The 26,213-nt window shown below is 40.1% G+C and overlaps 1 protein-coding gene and 1 long non-coding RNA gene across 24 annotated transcripts in view; one reads left to right on the plus strand and one right to left on the minus strand.

The window, feature by feature from the left end:
* Window positions 1–26,213, plus strand: part of plcb4a (phospholipase C, beta 4a) — a 628,445-nt gene that overhangs the window by 63,189 nt on the left and 539,043 nt on the right. The window lies entirely within an intron of this gene.
* LOC138761007 (uncharacterized) overlaps window positions 1–26,213 on the minus strand; it is an 82,284-nt gene that overhangs the window by 42,478 nt on the left and 13,593 nt on the right. For both annotated transcript variants that reach the window (XR_011356065.1, XR_011356064.1), the window contains exon 2: window positions 1,069–1,359. This is a non-coding gene — a long non-coding RNA (uncharacterized lncRNA). The remainder of the gene's footprint in view (window positions 1–1,068; window positions 1,360–26,213) is intronic.

The raw sequence follows: 26,213 nt of genomic DNA on the forward strand, positions 1-26,213 counted from the left end.
ATTGCTGCAATATTGGAATATCGTGTTCTGATCTGGCCACCTCATTACCGGAAAGATGTAGATGCTACAGAGGAGATTTACAATTATGTTACCTGAATTTGAGTCCATGCCTTATGAGGATAGGTGAGTAAACTTGGTCTTTTTTCCTTGGAGCAACAGAGGATGAGGTCTGACCTGATGGAGATGTGCTAGATGCTGAGAGACATTGATTGTGTGGGTGACCAGAGACTTTTCCCAGGGCTGAAATGGCTAACATGAGGTGCTTGGGAATAGGTAGAGGGGAAATGTAAGAGGTACATTTTTCACACAGAGAGTGGTGGGTGCAATGGAGTGCTTCTGGCAATGGTGAAGGAAAAATCGACAGGATCTTTTAAGAGTTGGGTGCATAGAACTTTCATAAAGAGAGTTATGCAGTAGGAAAATTCTAGGCAGTTGTTTGAGTAGGTTATTAGGTTTAGTTTATTTATATAGCACATTTAAAACAACTCACATTGACAAAAGTGCTGTACACATCATAAATTACGTCTCAACTTTAAGCAGCTATTTAAAGTGCAGTATAAAACGGGTACCTGAGGTTCAGAATTGTACTTACAACATGCGAGTAAAAATACAACTTCAAGCTGGATTTTAAGAGTTAAAGGAAGGGCTGATTTGACCGAGGGAGGAATTTTGTTCCACAGTTTGGGGGCTGAAATAGCAAAGGCACAAGCTCCCCTGAGTTTGCGATTTGGGTGTGGAACAACCAAGCACTCTAAATTAGCTGATCTGAGGGAACTTGAACTGGAGTAGGGCATTAGGAAATCAGTTATGTAAGAGGAAACTAGTCCATTAAGGACTTCATAAACAAATTGGAGAAATTTGGGGGGCATGGCGTGATGGTGTACGTGGGAGATGTGGGAAAACACCTTTCCTGGTCAAATTAATTAGTACCCAACTTTAAATTTTTAAGTGAGTAACTTTAAAGTTCTTCTTAAGATCTCTAGCAATGACTACAAGAAAATCTAAAGCTCAACCTGTAAAGAAAACAGCTACAACAGAAGCAACAGTAATTGAAAAAACCGAGCCTACCTTGAAAGTTTGACTTCCGCTCTTGATTCTTCTTCAACCTCGTTCGATGCAACCTCCTCGGGTAAGAATTCAATCTCTAGTGCCACCTCATCTGGGAACTGAGGAAGATGGTGCTGGAGCACGGAGGAAGACTACAGATGCGACTCTGGAACAACTGTGCATGTGAGGATCTTCACATGCGCACAATGGAAGCGGTTTGTATGGAGCCTGCGGGTCCTGTGTTGACCAGCGTTACTGGCCAGATGAGGGCCAGGCAAAGGACTTGTGCACAGGCTCAGTTGTTGACAACATCTACAGAAGAAGAAGAGGAGATCAGAGTCGAAGAAGAAAGATATGTGCCACACTCACAAGGTGAGGAATCGGAAGAAGTCAGTACATTCAAGGTAAAGTGGGGACATAATATGTTACTCCAGAACCTCTGGACCCCCAAATTTTTCATAAAATTTCTGAGCAAATAAATTTAATGAGTGAGAAAGTGGATAAAAATTTTGCAGAAGTAAGAATAGAATTTACTACACAATTGGGAGTTATTAAGGACGAAATGACTAATGAAGACCGACCGATATGGAAAAATTTATAAAAAATGTTGATAAGATTAAAATTAAGGTTCAAAATTTTGAAGATTTTCATGAGTGTCATGGAAGTCGAAGAATGTAAAGATACAGTTAATAAGATGGAAAATTTTTCATGACATGAGAGGTTAAAAAAAAAAGTTGTTGCAAAAAGTTGATACGTTGGAAAATCAGAGTTGAAGAAATAATGTTGGACTTCCTGAAGATTTTGAGTGCAGTTTTCTCAAAACTGGATATCTGAAATTCTTGGGTTTGAAAATTTTCTGAATGGACTGGAACTTGATAGAGCACATAGAGCTCTAAGAAAGAAAACGTATCCAGGACAACCGTCACAATCCATTTTGATTAAGTGTTTACATTACCAAGATCGGGAGATGTTATTGAGATTGGCAGTTCAAAAAGCAAGGGAAGAGCAAGGTCCGTTAATGATTCAGAATAATAGTATTCTTTTATGCAGATTTGAGTAATGCTATTGTTAAGAGAAAAAAAGAATTTAATTCGGCAAAATCAGTTTTTTGGAAGAAAGGGTATAAATTTGCCATTCGATATCCAGCAGTCTTTTATGGAGAAATCAAAGCACAATTTTAAGCTAATGAATCAGAAGCTTTGGAATTTGACAGTTCATTACCTAATAATAAGCAAAATGGAAGGCAGCGTTATTCATCTCAGCAAATGGAAAAAAAAAGATAAATTGAGAGAAGAATCTTCAAGCCAGACAGCGTCTGAAATTGAAGTTGAAATTGATGTCAATAGAGATCTTGAAGAAACTTATCATACTTGATCGACTGATATTCAGTTGGGGGAGGCGGACTCTTTTTTTGTTTTCTCCTTCCAAGGCCGTGTGTCACTAGAGGCGAGAGCCACTTCCCATAACAAAGAGGTTTAGTGCTGATTCTATCAGTAATTTTTGGATTTTTAAAGTATTTTCTCTTTTATTATTTGAGGATTTCCTACTTTTCTCTGTTTGAAGATGTTGTTTGATTTTAAGATTGGCTGTGGAGCTGAGATGTGCTGGGGAGGAAATGGGGGTCAAATATTCTTGAAATTATATTATGGGGACACATAGTTTGAATTATGTAACACATAATGTGAATGGGCCAATAACCCAATTTAAAGGAAGAAAGTTTTAGCTTATATTAAAAAGTTGAAAGTTGATATTTTTTTTTGCAGAGGCACATTTAACAGAGAAAGAACATCAAAAGTTGAAGAGAGAATAGACTGGTCAAGTCATGGCTTCATCTTTTTAATTCTAAAGCAAAAGGAGTAGCTATTTTAATTAATAAAAGTTGTCATTTAAATTAGAACAGTGGTTACTGTCCCTGTGGGAAGACTTGTTTTGGTAAATAGCCAAATTTATTCAGTTTTGGACTTTTATGAATATTTATTCATCTAATATAGATGATGAAAAATGTATTCAAGATACTTTCCTTAATTTTGCAGAAGCAAATGAAAATATAATAATTGGTGGAGATTTTAAAGGTTGTTTAGACCCAATGTTAAATAAATCTCAAAAATCTTTAATAAAAACAAAAACTGCTAAAAAAAATGTTGACTTTAATGAATGATTTAAATTTAGTTTAAATTTGGATAAAGTTGAATCCAAGGAAAAGAAATTATTCATTTTATTCATATTGATTTGATTCTTATTCCAGATTTGATTTCTTTTAAATTTCAGCTCAGTTGCAAGGACAAGTTATATATGCACAATATAAACCTAGAATTGTATCAGATGATTCACCATTATTGATATCAAGTTCAAGTTTTGAATAAAATTGACTCAACTTATAGATGGAGATTTAATTCTTTGTTGTTAAAGAATGTTGACTTTTGCAATTTTATAAGAAATCAAATACAAATGTATTTAGATACAAATACTAATTCAGTTGAAAATAAATTTATTTTATGGGATCCATTAAAAGGTCACTTTAGAGGTCAAATAATAAGTTATTCAACTAAGATTAAGAATCTTAGTTAAATTAGAGAAAGAAATAGTAATCTTGGGGGGGAAAAAATTACAAAAAGATTAATCTAAGAAAAAGTATAGAATTAGTAAATATGAAAATGTATTATAATTCGATACAGACATATAGTACAGAGGAGTTAATTGAACAAACTAAACAGAAATATTATGAACTGGAAGAGAAAGCACATGGATTTTGGCTTGGCAATTGAAAATGGAACAAATGTCAAGGATTATTAATGCTGGTTAAAAAAATCTAATATTACTTATAAACCACGACATAAATGATTATTTTAAAGAATTTTATACTAGTTACATACGTCACAATCAAAAAACAATGAATGGAAATTTAATGAATTTTTATGTAAACTTCAACTTCTGTCTTTAAATTGCCAAGCTTATAAAGATTTAGATTCTCCCTTTATGTTGAAAGAAGTTTTTAAGGCTTTAAATGCTATGCAAAATGGTAAATCTCCAAGTGAAGATCAATTTACTTATGAATCCTATAAAAAGTTTAAAGCTTTGTTAATGCCTTAGTTAATGGAATATTAAAGCAAGCTACTCAAACTCGTGTATTACCGGAATCTTTTTCTAAGGCTATTATAACAGTAATCCCCAAGAAGGACCGATCTATTAAAACCAATATCTTTATTAAATGTGGATTATAAGATTGTAGCTAAAATTTTAGTGAATAGATTGAATGAGTATTTACCAGAGTTGGTTCATTGAGATCAATCCAGATTCATTAAAAGAGGTATTTTGCTGACGACATTGCTAAATTAATCCGTTTAATTCATGTATCTCAGAAGAAGTCATATTTAACCTTAATTTTATCATTAGATGATGAAAAAGGTTTTTGATGGATTAGAATGGAATTATTTTTTTAAAGTCTGAGAAAAATTTCAGTTTGGACTGACATTTATTAATTGGATTAAGACTTAATGTAAAAATCCTTTGGCAAGAGTAGTTACTAATGGACAAATTTCTTCTTTTTCATTAACTAGGTCTGCCAGACAAAGTTGTCCTTTGTCTCTGGCATTATTTGTTTTGGTGATTGAACCATTACCATAATCAATAAGACAAGATGTTAGTGTTCGAGGAATCAAAGTTAAGAAGGAGGAATTTAAGATTAGTACGTTTATACCACATATCCTGAAAATTCATTATGTTCATTATATTTAAAAAATTACATTATTGAGAAATATCTGGTTATAAAATTAATTGGGATAAAAGTGAAGTTATGCCATTAGTTGAGGGGGATTATGATCGATTGCTCAATTAAAATGGACACAATCCAAGTATTTAGGTATTAAAATTGATAAAAAGTTAGTTAATTCATGTAAGTTAAATTATTTACCATTATTTAGTAAAATTAAGGAAGATTTAAATAGGTGAAATGATTTACCTATTTAATAGGTAGAGTGAATTGTATTAAGATGAATATTTTTCCAAGAATTCAATATCTTTTTCAAACTATCCCTTGACAAATACCTCAAAATTTTTTAAAGATTTTAATTTAATTGTTAGAAAATTTTAATGGAAAGGAAAGATGGCTAAAGTACCCTTGGAAAAATTAACTTGGAAATTTGAATTAGGAGGTTTACAACTTCCACATTTTCAGAATTATTATAAAGCTGCACAATTGAAATTTATTAGTGGAATGTTTGATTTAAATACATTTTCAGTATGGGCAAATAATAGAGTTAGCCAAAATTGATGAGGAAGGTATACAATAATTTATTTATAAATGGAATTCAAAATTGTTAGTTGATAGAAACCCACCGATATTGAAACAACTAATTGAATTATGGAATAAAATTGATTGGGATGGGTGGAAAAGGTAAGATTTCATCTAAAATGCCTTTAAATCAAAATAAACTTTTTACTTTAACTGTTAATAATCAATTTTTGAAGCTATGGAATCAATTGGGGATTAAAAAGTAGAGGATTGTTTTGAAGTTCAAGCTTACTGGCCTGACCTTACTTGAACAGAGTTAGTGTGACCACTTACATTGATGGTGTAAATCTACAAGCAATAATTTAGATGCAGTAAGGTTTTTACTTCTAGCTGTTAATGTGATTGAGTGCTATACTTCTTATCGAGGCTTGCATTATATTTGTGAAATCAGGAATGATTTCATTCAGTACAGAACCAACTGAACAAAAGGTGACCACAATGACTTTCTTGTGAATTTGGCTGGATTTCTTCTGCAGTTATTTCAGGAAACAGTGTTAATCCAGGCAAAAATGAGTTGCAAATGTGATTATCCAGATCTTAGTTTCTCTTATTGTCTTTTCTGAGCTCTGCAAAACCAGCCATATCTTTATTCTTAAAAGCAAAACTACAGCAACTGTTGAAAGACTGATAGATGTTTAACAACATTTTTAGTTTTAGCAGGCAAATAATTTTTGTTTTCTATTTCTTTGATTAAGAAATCCAGAGTATGTATTCCTTCCTGCATTTTGTTTTTAATTGTTGTACAACACTGAAGTGGACCCTTGAGGTCAACTCCTGTATCAACACTAATCCTATATGACTGCATTAGATCATATGACAGGTCATTTCCAGTCGCAATACTTTTTATAGTGTAGTGGTTTGTGCATGCTATTACAATACCAGTGAGTTGGTTTCAAATCTGGCACAGTCTGTCCTGATGCGAATAAAAGATCTCACGACTGTAGGGAGATCAAACACTTTTATTAGCTTATAACTGAGGGTAGGGTCTTGCAGTAATTTTCAGAAGGGTTCTGAGTTTAGGTGGGAAACCAGGGTTGTATGTGAGCAGATGAGGATGGAGACGGCCATCAGCACAACACACTACCTATGAATCCTGGTTCACTGCAGTTCTCCCCATGTAGTAGTCGAGAGGGTCAAGAACTTCAGATTCCTGGGTGTCAACTTTTTTCAAGGATCTGACCTAGAGGCTCCATGGTGATGCAATCACAAAGAAGGCTCACCAGTGCCTATACTTTGTGAGGTGTCTGAAAAGACTCGGTATGTCACCAAAGCCTCACATAAACTTCTACAGGTGAACTGTGGAGAGCACTATCGCTGCCTGGTATGGAGATACCAGCTCTCAGGACAAGAATAAACTCCAGAGGGCTATTAACTCAGCCTGCAACATCACAGGCACCAGACCTCACTCTTTTGAGGGGATCTACATGAAGCGGTATCTTAAAAAAGCAGCCTCTATCCTCAAAGACCCCCACCACCCAGGCCATGCCCTCTTCACTCTGCTGCCATTGGGAAAGAGGTAGAGGAGCCTAAAGGTGAGCACTCAATGGCACAAGGACAGCTTCTTCCCCACTGTCGTCGAATCCCTGAATAATTAATGAATTAAAGACACTGCCTTACTTTTCATGCAATATTATTTTTACTTTTTTTTTCATATAATGTCGTAAAATGGTTATAAATGTATGTTTGCACTATGATGCTGTCACAAAACAATGAATTTCGTGACAATAAATTCTGATTCTGACTGTGGGTTTCCTTTGGGTGTTCTGGTTTCCTCCCACCATCCAAAATGTATGGGTTTTGTAGGTTAATTGGTATATTTGGGTGACGAAGGCCCTGTTACTATGCTGTATGTCTAAATGTTGACATTTTAATTTTATTATGTTGTAATTGTATCTGTCTCCACCAGTTTCTCTGGTATTTTATTGCTCATGTGCTCTCAACGTGGAAAATCTTAACCTCTGATCTAATTTTAGGTTTCTCCTGACTCACGTTAAACCTGTGCCTTCTAGTTTTAGATAACCCACCCTGGTAAAAAGACTATATTTATGCTCATAATTTTATTTACCTCTGTAAGGTCACCCCTTAGCCTCTGACATTACAGTAGGCCCTTTCATGCCAGGCCTCCGCCTGGAGGTCAGCTCTAAGTGCGAAGGAAAAAATATAAACTTTCGTGGAGCAGCCCTAAAAGGCTGCTCTTGCATCGCATTCATGTTGAGAGGCAACTTGTAGCGTCCTCCGGAACCGATAGAGGTAGGGTGACTGGTGTCATGGCACTGCCTGTCAAAAACATGCCGCCGAGCAATGGCCATCTTCCCTACCCATAATCGCCCACACAGCTGAAACCACTCTGTATTTCCCAGAACTGTTGCAGCTGCATGGGTAGGGAAGACAGCCATTTTCTCTTCCGTGTTTGAGGCACTGACAAGCGACCTCAAAGGCTGAAGTGGCTCAGTGAGGTGCTGGTGTGGCTGGCTGGGCTGTCACAATCCGCACCAACAGTCCCCGCCGGCCATCCCTGCCCTGACTGCTCCCACCGGCCTCCCCTACCTTGAGGGGGTCATGGAGGGAGAGAGGTGAGTGGGTGGAAGAAAGATGGGAGATGGGTCGCTGGCTGACGGTGTCATTGTGACGTTATTAGCCCGTCCCTAGCCAGCCATTTGCAGCAGCTGTACATTGATGTGAGGTGGCGGGGTGCTGCACTCTGCCGATGATCCTTCTCCCCAGAGGGATTGCAGTCGGCACCTTGGAGCCAGCCAAGGTGCATTCATAGTGGTAGGTCTCCTGACATAAGGACAGAGAATCTCCACCTTTACAGTCGGACCTTTTCATTACATGAAAGGGCCTATTAAGAATTACCCTGCGTATCCAATCTCTTCTTATAGTTAAAGTTCTCTGTTCCAAGCCACACCCTGATGAATCTTTCTGTATTCCTTGCTGTGCAGTTCCAGAACTGGAGTCGATACTCCAAGTATAGCCTGATCAATGTTTTGTATCACATCCCAACTCTTGTACTCAATTCCAAATGCTTCTCTTCTATAAATCAGTGATACTATTTTTAGAGAGCGATGAACTTGTATCCCAAGGTTCTTCTGAACATCAAGTGCTCCTGACGTCCCTGTCGTTTGCTGTATATACCCGTTAGTGTTCAACATCCCAAAATTCCTCACTTTGCGTTTGTCTGGATTAAGTTCCATCTGGCACTACTCCACCCAACTCTCAAACTGAATTATGATCCTCTGTACCCTTTCACAAACTTCTTCACTATGTACTATAACGCAAATATTTGTGTTGTCAACATACTTAGCGATCAGCCCACCTACATTCTTAACCAACTAATTTAGTATCTCTGTCACATAGGATCTTTGACCTACCATCATCAGGAAGGCGGTGCAGGAACATCAAAATTAGGACTGCCTAATAGCTTCTTCCTGTAGGCTGAGATTGATCATCAGTAATCCTCTCGTAAATTATTTACATATATTAAAAATGTAAATATACTAAAATTAATATAAAATAAATGTGATTATTAATTAGCTCAATTTGTGAGTAATGTGTGTGTGCACTGTGGTTCAGAGAAATGCTGTTTTATCTGGTTGTACATGTACAGTCAGATGATGATAAATGAACATGAAGAGATATAATAAACAACAATGGTCACAGCACTAATAACTGTGATACAGCATTACAATCTTCGTCTGAAAAATGCTCCTTCCTCTGCTTCCTTACTGAGATTATACCATTTTTTCAAAAATTGGATTTTTTTTTTCTTGAATAATCTTTACATTTGCTGTGCCTGCAGACCACAAACAGAAGTTAAATTCACTGAAAGATATTTGTTTGGAACAGAGAAACATTTGTTGTTTTAATTGGGGGTGCACACATTATAACTTTAGACCATCTCTCGACTTGATGTCTTGCAATGAGATTAAGAAATTGTTGGGTCATCTGACTATAAGTAAATGAATATGACATTTACTGTTTTCTGCTTAATCCTTGTAAATGATTACTTGTATATTTAATTTTCATATTATTGGCTCATAATTAATATTCTGAGAGTAATGGTTGATGTGACTTTTATTTACATTGTGCTTGTTTTAATGTTCAATCAGCTGGAGTTGGTATTCTTAGGAAATTCTGGCTGAAGTATGATTGAATGATCAGCGTAGGAACCGGCATAAATTCTAATTTTTTTTATTTACAAAGATTCCAACTCATTTGATTGATGCATAATTAGACCAACAAAGGTTTTAAGTTGTATAATGAATTCCACAGAATATTAGCTGCTACAATAGCTGCATAGTTGGCGTAACAGTTAGCACAACGCCTTTACAGCTCCAGTGATCAGGGCTTGGGTTCGAATCCTGCGGTGCCACTAAGGAGTTTGTACCTTCTCCCTGTGCCTACGTGGGTTTTCTCCGAGGGCTCTGGTTTCCTCCCACCATTCAAAACGTACCGGGGTGTAGGTTAATGCGGTGTACGGACCCGTGGGCCAAAATGGCCTGTTACCATGCTGTATGTCTAAATTTTAAAAAAATGCTCTTTCATTTCATGATGCACTTTGATATATGACAATTGTATCATAATATTAAAAAATGGTAGCAATGCCAGCTGGGGCTGTTGTAACAGCAGCGTTGCCTCTGGTGCAGACCCAGGGGGAGCTAAACATAGCACACCTCCGCAGGGTCCAACTGCTTAGTCCTAAGGGCGGCTCTATAAAGGTTTAAACAGCCTGTTAAACTAGCCAACAGTGTTTTTGTTTAAAATCCTTCAACTGCAGCTTATATGCCCAACATGGCGGCACCTGTGTTGGCAGTAGCCTCGAGGGATGCAGATTCTGGGGGAGCAGCAGACTGAGGAGAAATATCCTCCATTGGGAAAGAAAAGCATAGGTGATAATTCTACAGGACAGAGACACCAGCAGAGGTCCAACGAAGGTCAGCAGCTGCAAGATCCGCACAGGCTCTGGGCTGCTGGAGACACAGTCATAGGACTTGCTCAGGCTGTGGCGTGCAGGAGACTGGCTCATGGGAATCAGTGATCAGAAGCAGGATTTAAGAGGGTTCTGAGGTAAAGAAGGGCTCCTGAAGAGCCTCGAGTGCTGAAGGCTTCCTGATTGTATTGAAAGTTTCGATGTGGATATTGGCTGCCACAGCAGGAGCACTGGAGGTGAATCCATAGACACTCAGTGACTCTGAAGGGACTCTTTTACTTCTCTTTCTGTAAGGGGGTGCCGGGAGACACTAATGGTGACTCTTTATCTACCTTATGGCAGACGGAAGTCAATTACATGCAATATTAAATGAACATGACGGTAAAGGTATCTTAAAGAAATCTCTTGGTGCCTGCCACATTGACCATCGCCAGTGGGCTGATATTGCCTCCAACCGTGCATCTTGGCGCCTCACAGTTCGGCGGGCAGCAACCTCCTTTGAAGAAGACCGCAGAGCCCACCTCACTGACAAAGGAGGAAAAACCCAACACCCAACCCCAACCAACCAATTTTCCATTGCAACCGCTGCAACCATGCCTGCCTGTCCCGCATCGGACTTGTCAGTCACCAACGAGCCTGCAGCAGACATGGACATACCCCTCCATAAATCTTCGTCCGCGAAGCCAAGCCAATGAAGAAAGAAGAAAGGTATCTTGAATCTTGCATATTTTTCCAGGACAAAAATAGCAAAAACCAATGGACGCCTATATAATGTGTGTGGAGAACAATTGAGGAAAGATATTAGAGGCAAGTTTTTTTAAAACACAGCAGTGGGTGCCTGGAATACTTTTACCAGGAGTGGTGCTGGAGGTTGGTAGACTTGGGCCATTTAATTAGATGGGCCTGTGGATATCCGAAAAAAACAGGTTTCTGGGTGAAAGGCAAGAAGGATGAGATTGTTGTGGAGTAGTTTTATATTGGGTGGCACAACACTGTGGGCTCAAAAGGCTGTATTGTGTTGAAATGTTCCTTTTCAGGAGGAGAGAGGACAGCAGAAAAGCATTTGGGAGAACAAACCATAGAACATAACTGCACTGAAAACAGGCCATTTGGACCTTTTTGTCTGTGCCAAAACATCATTTGCTAGTTATCTATGACGTTGGTCTTTTTGGTGGCTCTATGGATGCAACGATGGTTAAATGTTTTCCAAGAATGTGACTGAAAATAAAGAAAAATGCTTTAAGGTTAGATATTCATGCAGGTGAAGTTTTTTCAGTGTAAATACAGTATAGTAATTTTGTCTTTAGTCTTTTAAACTGTTTATTCTTAATGGAGGTGCATGAGTTTGGCATTGCAAGTCTTAGGTCCAAGCAACCAGAAAATACATTTATCTGGTATCTACCAATCCCCTTAGGTGCCAAATACTGGGGGGTTTTACTATATATTGTATTAAACAAAAGGAAAGAGAAAATTTATTGTCACAATTGATCAAACACTTCAATTTTTTAAGAAGCCTATATATGCCAGCTGATATTTGAGTACTGATTTTTGAGGAAAGAATTTAATACCCAGTTTAAATGTTGCATTGTTGCTATGTGACTGGAAGAATTCTGGTGATGGATAAGCAAAATGTACTTTATTCTAACAGGTGTTTGGATATTTCCTAGTAAAGTTGTAATTTGTTGTGTTTATGGAGTTGGTACATGGGGCATAGCCCACATTATAACTTAAACATTGCAATTGACATCACAGTACATTGGGAGTTTTCAGGTTTTTCTGCATTTTTTGACCTACTGATGCTTCTGTACTCTAAGGAATTAGAGTGGCCACTGGTTTAATGTAGGATGGAATGCCCCTGATGTGCATTAAACCAACTAATAGGAGTTAGTGTCAAAGCTTGAAGGGTTGTCCCATCGATTGATGGAGCAGAATCCTGTGATTATATGTAAACCTTTTCAACTAATCAGACAAATCTATCAGAAATGGTGGCCCATTGCTGTAATAACAGGAAATATAAGCTTGGGAGTCTTCAATGTATACTTCAGAGCCACAAAGTCAAATGAGATTGGGTTGACCCACTCCCTCTGTCAGCTGACTAAATCGGGATCCTTAAATGAATTCCATGGAAAAAATGAGGAGAAAACCGAATTGGCTGATATCATTCATACCTCATAGAAAAATGGTTGAGCTTGTTGGGGTTCAATTATTCCAGTCCTACGGCAATTCCTTTTTTTTTACCCCCACAAAGTACTTGCTTGGCTGCAGCAGTAAGATTTTGTTGCCTATGTACATTATGAAATGTGTATGACAATAAAGGGGTGGCACAGTTCGCATAGCAGTTAGTGCAACCCTGTTACAGCGCCAGCAACCAGGGCTGGGATTTGAATCTCGTGCTGTCTGTAAGGAGTTTATATGTTCTCTGGGTGCTCCAGTTTCCTCTCACCATTTAAAAAAAAAAATGACATATTGTAGGCCATTGGGTGTTATTGGGCAGCACAGATTCATGAGCCGAAGGGACTGTTACTGTGCTGTATGTCTAAATTTAATAAACTTCTGAACATGATGGAAGTTTAACAGGAAGTCTGCAGATCCTGGAGAACCAGAATATACAAAATTGCTGGAGATCTCAGTAGGTCAGGCAGCATCCATGGAAAGCAATAAGTAGTCAACATTTTTGGGCCTGAGTCAGGGATCATCATCATTATTTAAACCATCTTGGCTGCACCTCCATAAGATGGAAGTGAGTATGTTTGTTAATGCTTCCTCTGTTCAGCTCCTCAGATTATGAATGTCACTATTGTTTTGCATTGATCCACACTGAGGTTGCACTTCAGATTAATTCCAGAGGCACCAACAGATGAGATAGATGTAGGATGTGTAGCCAGAGCTGGGTCCAGAGTGTGAGTAGTGTTTCTGGTTGAAACGTTGTATAAGAATAGTCATCTCCTCAGTGGCAGCCGCCTTGGTGGTATTTAGATCGTTTTCTTCTTGTTTGTTAGAAGTCTGTGCTTCCATTCCTTCAAACAGACCATGTCATCCACGACTAGATGTATTTGGGCTTGGACAACAAACTTGGATTGATCAAAAGCCTAGAAGTGATCACACCAAGTAGGAGTCTGTGAAAATTTCGTACAATAGAGAGTTTTATTGTCTACTCTTAACATTCCAATGGCAATTAAGGTGAATTCACTCCCAATAACATGTCACATTTAATCACCTTTGCCAAGTGACTGCTGCATTTGATCTTTTTATTGGCACCTGCCTGTTTCTGCTTGTACCTGATGTTGAAGTGCCCAGGCCCAAAATGTTGGTTACCTTTGCTTTCTCTAACTGCTAAGTTTCACCAGCATGTTTGTATATTGCACTTGATCCCAGCATCTGCAGGCTTTCTTGTTTAACTGATGCATTTGAAGTAGACTGCGAGCTACAGGCTGCTTGAAAGAAAATAGGAATGCCTATCTCTTGTGAATGATTAAAGATAGTATGTTCGCTGGTATTGCTAATAAGAACTTTGTGAATTGAGATGCATTTTGCCCAGGATTTTAGTGACTTGCTACACATTTTCTATAGGTATCTGATTTAACATTTGTATTTTAATACAATGGTGGACATAATTTATGCACTGGTAGTTAAAGAAATTGCTGTATATTTGGTTTGAATTTATTGATGGTAAAATATGCAAATTACCTTAATGTTACCAGCTGTATTTTTCCCTTGGGGAAGCTAAGCTGGTTATTGCTTCAGCAATGGTATCATGGTTGTCTTTCAATGCTCACAGCTGAGAACTATAAAAAGTTTGTAGAAGTAACAAAAGGTAATCTTTTCAATTACCCTACTGATCCTGACCTTCAGTGCCCCTCCGTAAGGATTTGTTGCAGAAATTCTTTCTGACGCTCCATCGGACTACAGCAGCAATGTTACTATTAATAGGAATAATTCTTATATAAATTATCAAACCCTTGAGGATAAAAGATTTTAAAATAAATTTTACATTAGGTAAACGAGATTGGGTGTAAAAGGTTTCAGAACTATGATATAAAATATACGGAACTAATTAAAATGTAGCATTAACCTTTTTAATCTGTCTTGGGTTTTTCTAGGCAGTTGATACATATTTTAAATTCTTTCAGCCACGCAATCTCACAAAAATGTGGATAGCCATTCAGAATTTTAGACCTTGATCTAGATATAACTTCCAACAATACTGCTCTACTAATAAACCTTTTTTTTGCATTTCATAGCTATTAGTATCTCTGAAATAACGGAAAAGAGTCATGATTGTGTAAGAATGTGGCAGCTCTTCAAGGCTCACGTTAATTCACTTTTTTAAATGACTCTGAATCTTGAATGTTTGCATTTATTTTGTAGCCTTTGACTGCAAGATAAATCAGAGCATCCAAGCTTTCAAGATTATTCTGATGCAGAGAAAACTGTTTATCAACAAGTTTTGCCAGCATTAATAAATTCGACTCTAAAATATTAATGTTGATTAAGATTTAAATGTTGGCTTTTGGATTTTGACTTAACATTTATTTGGTAAAGCAACATCTCTAATGATACAATATCCATAATGTTGCCTTGAAGCCTTGGTCTCGATTTTATGATTATGGAAGATTTGACCTTGTGTCTTTTGTTTAATGCATTTTGTGACTCTAAAGTGTGTAATGTTGTAGGGTTGCCATTATTAAAAGCTGAAGGAAATCATGGAGATTCCATGTCTACAGCAGTCTCAACCTGTTCCCGAGGCTCCATATTTCAGAAGACCTCTCCTGGAGCCAGTATATGGTAGCAATCTCGAAGAGGGACACTTTCTGAGAAGTTTGGGAAATTGAGCAAATTGTCAGATACTCATCAACTTCTACAGGTGAACTGAAAAGTATATTGGCTGGTTGCAGAGTCCATGCCTGGTTTGGCAATTTAAGTGTGCAGGAGCGCAGAAGTCTGCGGAAGGTCGCAAACATTGTCAGGACCATCACAGGCTCTAACGTCTCTGACATCTGTATGAGGTACTGCCGCAAGAAGGCAGCCAACATAAAGGATCTCCGTCACCCTGGTCACAACTTCTTCTCACAGCTACCTTCGGGCAGAAGGTAGAGAAACTTGAAGACTCATAACAGTTTTTGTCCAACAGCTTTGAGACTCTTGAACCTCCCTTTGTGACATTAATTCTGTACTGCTGTGACACCACAAAAAGACTGACCGCACTATTGCAAGTCACTTTTTTGTACGAGGATTACTGCACATATTTAATATCTATCTTGCATATTTATTGTCTTTTTTAATTCAATTAGTTGTACAATTTTTACATGTATCTGTTCACCTGCAGCAAAAGAATTTCAGCACATTGTACAATGTGTACAATGTGTATGACAGTAAACATTATTATTATAGGGGCATAGTGGTTAACACAATGTGATTAATCAAGAGAGCAAAAATAAATTACGAAAGTAAGCTTGCAGCAAATATAAAAACTGACTGCAAAAGCTTTTATAAATATGTCAAGAGGAAAAGATTGGTGAAATCCAGAGTAGGTCCTTTGCAGTCGGAATCTGGGGAATATATAATGGGGAATAAGGAAATGGCAGATCAATTAAATTCTTACTTTAGTTCTGTTTTTACAAGAGAGGATACAAATAACCTCCCAAGGATATTGGGAAACATAGAGACTAACGCAAGGGAGGAACTGAAAGAAATCAGTATCTCTAAGGACATGGTCTTGGGGAAATTGATGGGATTGAAGGCAGATAAATCCCAAGGGCCTGATACTCTACATCCTAGGGTACTTAAGGAAGTGGCCATTCAGATAGCAGATGCTTTAATAATTATTTTCCAGAACTCGATAGACTCAGGATCAGTACTCATGGAATGGAGGGTAGCTAATGTTACCCCACTATTTAAAAAGGGGGGTAGAAAAAAAGCGGGGAATTATCGGCCTGTGAGCCTTACATCAGTAGTGGGCAAAATGATGGAATCCATTATTAAGGATATATTAGCGGAGCATATGACTAGCAGAGAAGGGATCGGACAGAGTCAACATGGATTTACAAAAGGTAAATCGTGCTTGACAAATCTATTGGAATTCTTTGAGATGATGACAGGTAAAATAGATGGGGGAGAGCCAGTGGACGTGGTGTACCTGGACTTCCAAAAGGCCTTCGATAAGGTCCCGCATAAATTACTGGTTTCAAAAATTCATGGCTCATGGGATTGGGGGCAAAGTATTGATGAGGATTGAGAACTGGCTGGCAGGTAGAAGACAGAGTTGGGATAAATGGCTCGTTTTCTGAGTGGCAGGCGGTGACCAGTGGGGTGCCACAGGGATCTGTACTGGGACCCCAGCTGTTCACAATTTACATTAATGATCTGGATGAGGGGATTGGATGTAATATCTCCAAATTTGTAGATGACACTAAGCTAGGAGGGGTTGTGTGCATGGAAGAGGGAGTCAGGAAGCTCCAGTGTGATTTGGATAAATTGAGGGACTGGGCAGATACATGGAAAATGCACTACAATGTGGATAAATGTGAGGTTATCCACTTTGGTAATACAAACTGGAGGGCAGATTACTATTTGAATGGCAATAGATTAAGAGATGGAGAAGTGCAGAGAGACCTAGGGGTACTTGTACACCAGTCTCTGAAGGCGAGCATGCAGGTACAGCAGGCGGTTAAAAAGGCAAATGGTATGTTGCCCTTCATATGAAGAGCGTTTGAGTATAGGAACAAGGATACCTTACTGCAGCTGTACAGGACCTTGGTGAGACCCCACCTGGAGTATTGTGTGCAGTTTTGGTCACCTTATCTAAGGAAGGATGTTCTTGCAATGGAGGGAGTGCAGAGGTGATTCACCAGGCTGATACCTGGAATGGCAGGAATGACTTATGAGGAAAGATTGCGCAAATTGGGATTGTACTCCCTGGAGTTTAGAAGATTGAGAGGGGATCTCATAGAGACATATAAAATTCTGGCAGGACTGGACAGAATGGATGCAGATGGGATGTTTCCAATGATGGGAAAATCCAGAACCCGGGGCCATGGTTTGAGGATAATAGGCAAACCATTTAGGACCGAGATGAGGAGGAATTTCTTTATCCAGAGGGTGGTGAATCTGTGGAATTCATTGCCACAGAGGGCAGTAGAGGCAGGTTCATTAAATATATTTAGGAGGGAATTAGATCTATTTCTTCAGTATAAGGGTATTAAAGGTTACGGAGAGAAGGCGGGGATGGGGTACTGAACTTTAAGATCAGCCATGATCTCGTTGAATGGCGGAGCAGGCTCGAAGGGTCGAATGACCTACTCCTGCTCCTATCTTATATATGTTTCTATATGATTTCAGCACCTGCAACTTGGCTTCAAATCCATCTCTGACTGTAAGGAGTTTGTATCTGTGTGGTGCTCCCGTTTCTTCCCACATTTCAAAGTTGGACGGGTTATTTAATCATGTGTGTATTTGGGTGGTGTGGACTTGTGGGCCAGAAGGAGCAATTACCATGTTGTACCTCAAAATATTTTTTAAAATTTTTTTAAAAATAAAATTATCGCTGAGCTCCATGTTGGGTTGCACACTAATAATTCTCAATGTAAATAAAGTTTTGTTAATATAATTATGAATAATCAATGCCACAGTCTTGTGAAAATAGATAGAATATTTTCATTACTAGTTGTATCTTTGCATTTAATTTATATTATCTTCATTCCGTCTTATTTCTGCAAGTTGTTTTGAATTCTCAAGCTCTTTTTGGATGAGTGTTCGTTGCAGATAAATTTAATTGAAGAAATGATCAATTCATAATGTGCACTGATGAAATTAAAATGACTTGGGTGACACAGTTAGCCTACCTAGTGGCTGCAGCAACACTCTTACAGTGCCAGCGACCCGGTTTCAAATCTGCCACTGTCTGAAAGAAGTTGGCGCGCCTTGTCCCATATCCACGGGTTTATTCCGGGTGCTCAGATTTCCTTGCTTGACGGTCACATGGATACAATTGAGTGGCATGTGCTCATGGGCCAGAAGGGCTGAATCTCTGAATTAAAAATGTTTAAAAACTTTTTATTCTTGCTTTTTTTTTTAAACACTTAAAGTCCCTTTGTCATGGTCCTTGGATGATGGATTTAGTTTTCGGATTCAATGGCTGAACATTGTGCTATCGTAAATGAAATATGTTGGGAATACTCTCACCAGCCTTCTTTATTAAGATTAACATTTTTAGCTGTATTTTGCTTTAGTTCAGTGATACATTTTGTGGTAGTTATCCCTTAGGGATGTTATAACTTTGTTTTTATTTCTATTTCTCATGGCCTCCCTTTTATGCAGACTTGATCAATTTTTGCTATGTATTTAGCTTCTCTGACTTCAATCCACTTCAGGTTTCCTGATTTATAATGGTAGATTGAAGGTTAATATTCTTGCCACTTTTCATAATGCAAAGTGCACTTATACTGGCTGTTCTTTGAGGCAAATCTCTCGAAGCACCTTGGCTTTACTGACATTAAATTAAGAGAAGTTGCTTGTTAGCTCCCCAAGGATCAACAATCAAATGTTTACTCTTAAGATGGAGTCATCACTGTCAAAGCTAATGCTTATTGCCAAATCTCTTGACGTTACCTTAGATTGCTTCAGTTTGAAAGGTACATTGCTTTTACAGAGATTTTAGCTGGTGGTGATGAACACAAAGTAGAGCATGTCCAATTTGCAAGCAGAGGGATGTGGAAGATATTGTGATTGTAATGGGTTCTTTTTGTGCTTTGCGGAGAGTACCTATTGGCATGGAGACTAGATTTGCCAACACACACGACCACTGCTACACCAGCATGAAAAACGTCTACAAAGCCATACCATGACTGCACTTTGACAAGTCTGATCACCTGGCTGTACCTCTAATCCCAGTGTACAAGCAAAGACTGAGGACCACAGCACCAGTAGTGAAAATGACGAAGGTATGGTCGAGGGAGGCGGAGAAGCGTCTGCAGGATTACATTGAATCAGTGGACTGGACCATATTCAAGAACTCATCCTTAGACTTGGCCTATAACATCATGGGCACCAGACTTCACTCCATCAAGGACATCTACAAGAGGCGGCAACTTAAAAAAGCAACCTCTATCCTCAAATTTCCTCACCACCCAATCCATGCCCTCTTCACTATGGTACAGGAGCCTAAAGACGAGCACAAGGATTGCTTCTTCCCTGTTGCTATCTGAATGATCAGTGAACCAAAGACACAGCCTTACTTTGATTTTTTGTGCACTATTTTTATTTATTGTTGTAAGGTGGTTTATATGAATGTTTGTACTTGATCCTACCGCAAAACAATGAATTTCATGACAAATTCTGATTCTGTTGCAGTGCAGACTGCAGATAGGACAATTGATAGACATGTTGCGGGTTGTGCGTAAGCACAGCAAAAAAGACTGAGACAACAGGCTGAGAACTCAAGTAACACAACTGCTTTAGTTTGAATTCCATGTTGAAGCCTTTAAGGCAGTGTCTGGCCCACCCCTGCCATTCCAGAACTTGCTGGACTAGAAGAGAAGGTCCCACAATGCCTTCTTTGCCATGGATGCCCGGCTGACCATGTATGACAAGTGGGGCAGGTTCGCCACTACAACTATATGTGTCACCACACAACACCCCACCCCTCCCAAGAACCAGCACTGATGATCCATCGAGGGTGAGGTCTACTGTCTCGGTGGCCGACCCCTACGTACCAGTGGAGAAACCTGTACTAGTTGTGAAAAGTCCAGATGGGCCGGTTTCGAGTGGTCCAGTGTGTACAGTTCCTCCTTACCGCCAATGTTGAGTGTAAAAGTGGATGCATTCCTTTGGAGCACCTTGTAGGGTCCCTTATAGGGACATTGGAGGGGCGTCCTGTGCCCGCCCCTTAGTACAAACAAATATTCACAGGATAAGTCAGTGGGGTATTTGAAAGGTCGTTGACAGTGTCTAATTTGTCTCACAGTCTCTCCAGTACGACTGATGTGTTGGTGGTTTGACTGGGTGCTGAAGGAAGGAACTGGCCAGGGACTGCAAGGGTCTCGCCATAGACTAGCTCGCTGAGAAGGCTTGGAGGTTGTCCTTAGGCGCTGTGCGTATCCCCAAAAGGACCTATGGTAGATCATCAACCCATTTGGGCCTCTCGACCAGTGCATCAGTGCTGATTTCAGGTGCCAATGGAAACACTTGTCCAGCCCATTGGCCTGAGGATGGTAGGCAGTGGTGCAATGTAGTTGGGTTCCCAGGAGTTTGGAGAGTTCGTTCCACAGGCCATAGGTGAATTGGGCTCCTCAGTCAGACTTCATGTGTGCTGGGACACCAAAACAAGAGACCCAGGCGAGAGTAAAGCCCTGGCGCAAGCATTAGTGGAGGCATCAGGGAGGGGAATGGTCTCTGGCTGCCAAGAGAACCTGTCCAGAACTTTGAGCAGGTAGTGTGACCCTCGGAAGACTGACAAGGGCCCAACTATGTCAAGGTGGATGTGCTGGAACCTGCGAGTGGGACAGTTAAACTGCTGGACTTGTGTATTGCTGGACATTTGCAGTTTGGCAGTCCATGTATATTTTCACCTACTCTGTGATTTGCTTGCGTAGGCCATGCCAGACAAATCAGGCGGATACCAACCGCACTGTCTTTCGGATGGAGGGGTGAAACAAGCTGTGCATTGTGTCGAAAACCGTTCTCCTCCATTGGGCATGGACTAGTGGCCGGGGTTGGCCCGTGGAGATATCGCAGAGGAGAGTAGTGCCATTGGCTTCAAGTGGTAGGTCCTGGAACTACAATTCCGTGACTGCAGTCCAGAAGCTGTGTGTTTCAGGGTCGTCTTGCTGAGCTCGAGCCCAGGTCATGGTAGGCGATGCCTTGCGATAAGGCATGGACTACTGTCCTGGAGAGTGTGTTAGCAACAACAAAGTTTTGTTTGCCCGAGAGATGGCGAATGAAGGTGGTGAATTCAAAGACTTTGGGTAAGTGCCTCTGTTGGCGGGCAGATGATGAGTCAGAGGACTTGGAAAAGGTGAAAGTGAATGGTTTGTGGTCCGTGTAGACTGTGAGCAGCCGCCCCTCCAGGAAGTAGTGGAAATGACAGACGGCCAGATAGAGGGCTATGCACTGTACTTCAATTCAGACAGTCACAGGTGGTGACTGAAATAGGTGAGAGGTCTCCATGAGTTGTTAACGAAATGTTCCAGACAGCGCCTACCACTGTGTTGGATCCGTCGACTGTGAGTCCATTTGTGGGTGGACTAGCATTGTTGTATGAGCCAGGGCCTCCTTGGTCCCCTCAAGTGTTGTGAGCTACGTCAGTCCACATGAGCTCCTTTGTCGAACCTGACATTATTGCGAAGAGGGGGCACATAATCTTGGTGGCTGCAGGGATGAACTTGTAAAAATTCACCATGGCCACGAACTCTTGTAGCCCTTTCAGTGTCATTGGTTTGGCAAACTTGTATAGTCCCCACCTTGTCGGGTAGGGAGGTGGCGCCATCTTTGGTAATTTTGTGGCCTTAAAAAGTCAATCTCTTTGAGGCTGAATTGGCACTTTGCTGGGTTAATGGTGAGGCCATACTCTGCAAAGCAGTTGAAAAGCTGGCAAACGTGTGCTATGTGCTTCTCAAGCAACCTGCTGGCTACCAGGATATTGTCGAGTTAGATGAAAAGGAAGGGCAAGTCTCTTCTGACTGTGTCCATGAGGCGCTGGAAAGTTTGGGCCACATTCTTCAAGCCAAAGGGCATGCGGAGGAACTCAAAGGCCAAAAGGGGTGATGATGATGGTCTTTTGCACATTGTCCGGATCCACAGCAATCTGATAGCATCCCCAGATCAGGTCGATCTGAGAGAAGAGCGTTTAGGTTCTCTGTGAAATCCTGGATGTGAGAGATTGGGTAGCGGTTGGGTGTTGTTGTCGCGTCGTTGAAGCGACTGTGGTCTCCAGCTGCCATTGGACTTTGGTACTGAATGGAGGGCTATGGGAACGGCGAACGATGCCAAGTTCTTCCATGCATTTAAACTCTTCCTTGGTGAGGTTGAGTTTGTCTGTGACTATCTGACAGGCTCAAGAATGCAATAGTGGGCCTGTGGTGCTGGACGCAGTGCTTCAGCGTGACGGCGGTGAACTGTGAGTGCAGGATGGGGGAAAAGCTAGAGAGGAGGCCACTGTATTGGCGGCGTGGAGATTCCACTGAGGCAAACTGGGTGGATAGTTGTTGAACATGCCAAGGGGCACCAACTGGAAAGTCTCTGCATGGACTAATCATCTGCCCTGGAGGTCCACCAGTAGGGAGTATGCCTGAAGGAAATCTGCAGCTGATAGAGGCTTGTTCACCAAAGCCAGCGGGAATGACCAATTGAAAGTGGTCTCACTGAAACGCGCAAGAATTCTCCTCTTGCCAAAAGTTTTAATGGAGGTGCTGATGGCTGCGCACAGGGAAAGGCCATGAGGTCTTGTGTGTGACTTGAATTACGTAGGGGGAATGGCACTAATCTCTGCCCCTGTGTCCACGAGGATCCTGCGGCCCGAGAACCTGTACTAGATATGGAAAAGGCTGTCCGGTTGGCCAACCGCCACAGCCACTAATGGTAGCTGCCTCGATGTTTTGCGAAAACGAGCATGGTTGGCGGCACTTGTGCACTGATGCCCCCTAACGCTGATGGTAGAAGCACTATTTTGGGTTGGGCCTTTGTTTTCTGATGGAAGGGGTCTGTTCACATAGTGCACTGGATTTGGGCGTTGCCCTTGGCGGTGGCCGTGTAACATGGTTGAGTCGGTCTTGAGTTTGGAGCAGTAGAGAATGTCTGCACGTGCTGCGATACTGCACAGGTTGCTGAAATTATAAGATCTGCCCCAACCAACTGCTGTGCTTTGTGTTCGTGCTGAAGTCTCCACAGTTTGCATTTTGCTTGGCTCTTGAAGTTTTACTAATAATGACAACAAGGGAAGCAAGTTGGCCATGACTAATTGTGAATTAACTTCCAATCAAGAGGGTATCAGGAAAGATGGACTGTAAATATTGTAATTGTGAGGAATACGAGGGGGGGGGATGTGTTTTTTTCATAATGTTAATGTTTAAAGTGAATGTATATTAAAAGTAAGAATGAATACAGGAGGTCAGGGAAAGGGAGGGAGATGCTTGTGGTCAATGGGTGCATTAGGCATGTCTCAAAATGGCGGGGGAATTGGCACCAATAGCTTGGTTATTTGTGGGGGGGGTTAAAGTTAAACTGGGAGGGAAAAGAGGAGTGGGGGGAATATACGAGTTGTTTTTTGTTTAGCTATCGAGGTAATTTAATTGATAGTACTTCCAGTTGTACGAGGGTGGGTGGGGGAATAAATACACACTTTGTGTGTTACATGAATATTAAAAATGATTATAATGTTTGACGGGTCTATGAAAATTAAAATAAAATATTTAAAAATAAGTTTATCTGTATCATGACATGTGCTATCTACCGTTTCAAATTTGCAATCATCTTCATTGGAAAATGGAAGGGTAGATTTGATAGTTGCTATTTTGGATTAAGTGGAGTCTAAATCGCTACTTTCACTGTGTACACATTGCACAATCCCCACCTTTTCAGTGGGTTGCTAATTCTTCATTGTGTTCACAGATTGATGATAACTTGTTTAGTACACTGATATCTATCTTGTCTTGAATTGACCAGACAAATGCTCAAGCAATGTTACTGAAAAAGTTTGTTTCATTGAAGACCAATAATGCTAGAATATAGAAATATACAGCACAGTTCAGGTTCTTTGGCCCACAGTGTTGTGCTGATGTAATAATCTACTCTAAGACTACCTAGAATTTCTTTATTGCATAACCTTCCATTTTTCTCAGTCTCATAGTCCCTTAAATTATATTGCATTTGCTTCTATCACCATTGCTGGCAGCGCATTTCATGCACCTATGACTCTCTGTGCAAAAAAACGTAACTAGCATCTCCCCTGTACTTACTCCAAAGCACCTTTAAATCATCCACAGCCCCAATCAATGCTCTCATCACCTATGTCACTCCAAGGAGAAAAGAGCAAGTTCACTCAAGTTTGCTCTCCAATCCTGACAGCATCCTTGTAAATCCCCTCTACATCCTCTCTGTTGCATCCACATCCTTTCTGTAGTGAGGTGACCAGAACTGAACACAATATTCAAAGTCGGGTCTACGATATTATCTCGTGCCTCTTAAACTCAGTCCCTTGGTTAATGAAGACTTGTGTTCACAGGCCTCATGTTCACTTCGTTCTTCCACCCTGCCAGAGTCCTCCCATTAACATTGTATTCTGCATTAAAATTTAACATTTCACCAATCAAAATGAACCACTTCACACTTTTGAGTCTCCAGCTGCCACTTCTGTACAGAAATATTCTTCTGTAATCTTTAGCAACCCTCCAGACTCTCCACCACACCATCAAAATTCATGTCATCCAGAAAACTACTAACCCACCCTTCCACTTCCTCACAGGTCATTTCTAAAAGAAAATCACAAAGAGGAGTGGTCCCAGAATAGATTCCTACGAAACACCACTGGTCACCAACCTCCCTGCAGATTAAGAACCATCCACAACTACCCTTTTTTTGTCTTCTCTGGACAAGCCAATTCTTTATCTACAAAGGAAAGTGTTTTAAATTCCATATTTCCTTAATCTCTGAATGAACGTTGTGTGAGGAACCTTAACAAATACCTTACTGAAACCCATATACACTACATCCACCATTCTACCTTCATCAATGCACTTAGTTGCATCCTCAAAGTATTAGACATTGGAGATACGACCTTCCCCTGACAAAGCCACAGTGACTATCCCTAATCCCTTTCTTGCCTCTCAGGATCTTCAAAATCTTGTCCACCACTGAATTGGTCTATAATTTCCTGTGATATTTCTACTCCCTTTCTTGAACAGGGAAACGTATTTACAACCCTCCAACACGTCTGTCCCCAGTGATGATGCTAAGATCATCACCAGTTGCTCAACAGTCTCCTCCCTTGCTTTCCATTGTAGCCTTGGGTAAATTTCATCTGGTCGTAGAAACTTAACATTGTGCTTTTCAAAAGTTCCAACACATTCTCTTTGTTAATATCAATATGCTCAAGAGTTTCAGTCCACTTTAATTCATCCTCACAATTGTCAAGGCCCTTTTCACTGGTGAATACTGAAACAAAATATTTATTAAGGGCTTCCACTACCTCCGAGCCCATGCACACATTTCCACTGTCACCCCTGTTGGTCTGACCCTCACACAACTCATCCTCTTGTCCTTCACATAATCATAATATGTTTTGTGGTTTTCCTTAAGGCCTTCTTGTGGTCCCTTCTAGTTTCTAAGACTTTTCTTAAGCTCTTTCCTGATAATTTTGTAATTCTTTAGAGCTCTATCAATTCCAATCTTATTAAACTTCTCATAACCTTTTCTTTCATCCTTAACTGGATTTTCTAAATGCCTTGTACACCATGGGCTTTTCACCTTGCCATCCTTTTCCTGCCTCAATGTACTTGTGGAGAGTGCCAATCAAATGTTCAGGGAACATTTGCCGCGTTTCTCCCATACATCTGCTCCCAATTTATATTCCCTCATTCCTGTCTAATAGTATCATGTTTTCCCTGACCCCAGTGTTTTCTCAAATTGTCTTTTCTCTTAATTTCTGCCCTCCAAAACATTACAGCTCCCTCCTGTAGCTTTAATTCTGCAGAAGTTGCTTTGAAGTAATCCTTTGACGTTTGTTTGGATGTCAGACATCTATTTTGAATCAATTTGCTCATGTCTCATATATTTGTTGACATTCAGCGGAGAATAATTGTGATGCAATGGAAAAATGTTGGTAGATTTGTTGTCCATAACATCAATCCCCTGAGATGACACCTATCACATTGCTATCTCAAAATATACCATATATTTTGGTGTACAAGTCAAATGGCAGATAGATCAACCCTCAATCACTTTTTTTAAAAGCTT

Source organism: Narcine bancroftii, chromosome 4 (assembly GCF_036971445.1).
Source record: "Narcine bancroftii isolate sNarBan1 chromosome 4, sNarBan1.hap1, whole genome shotgun sequence".
Taxonomy (NCBI): domain Eukaryota; kingdom Metazoa; phylum Chordata; class Chondrichthyes; order Torpediniformes; family Narcinidae; genus Narcine; species Narcine bancroftii.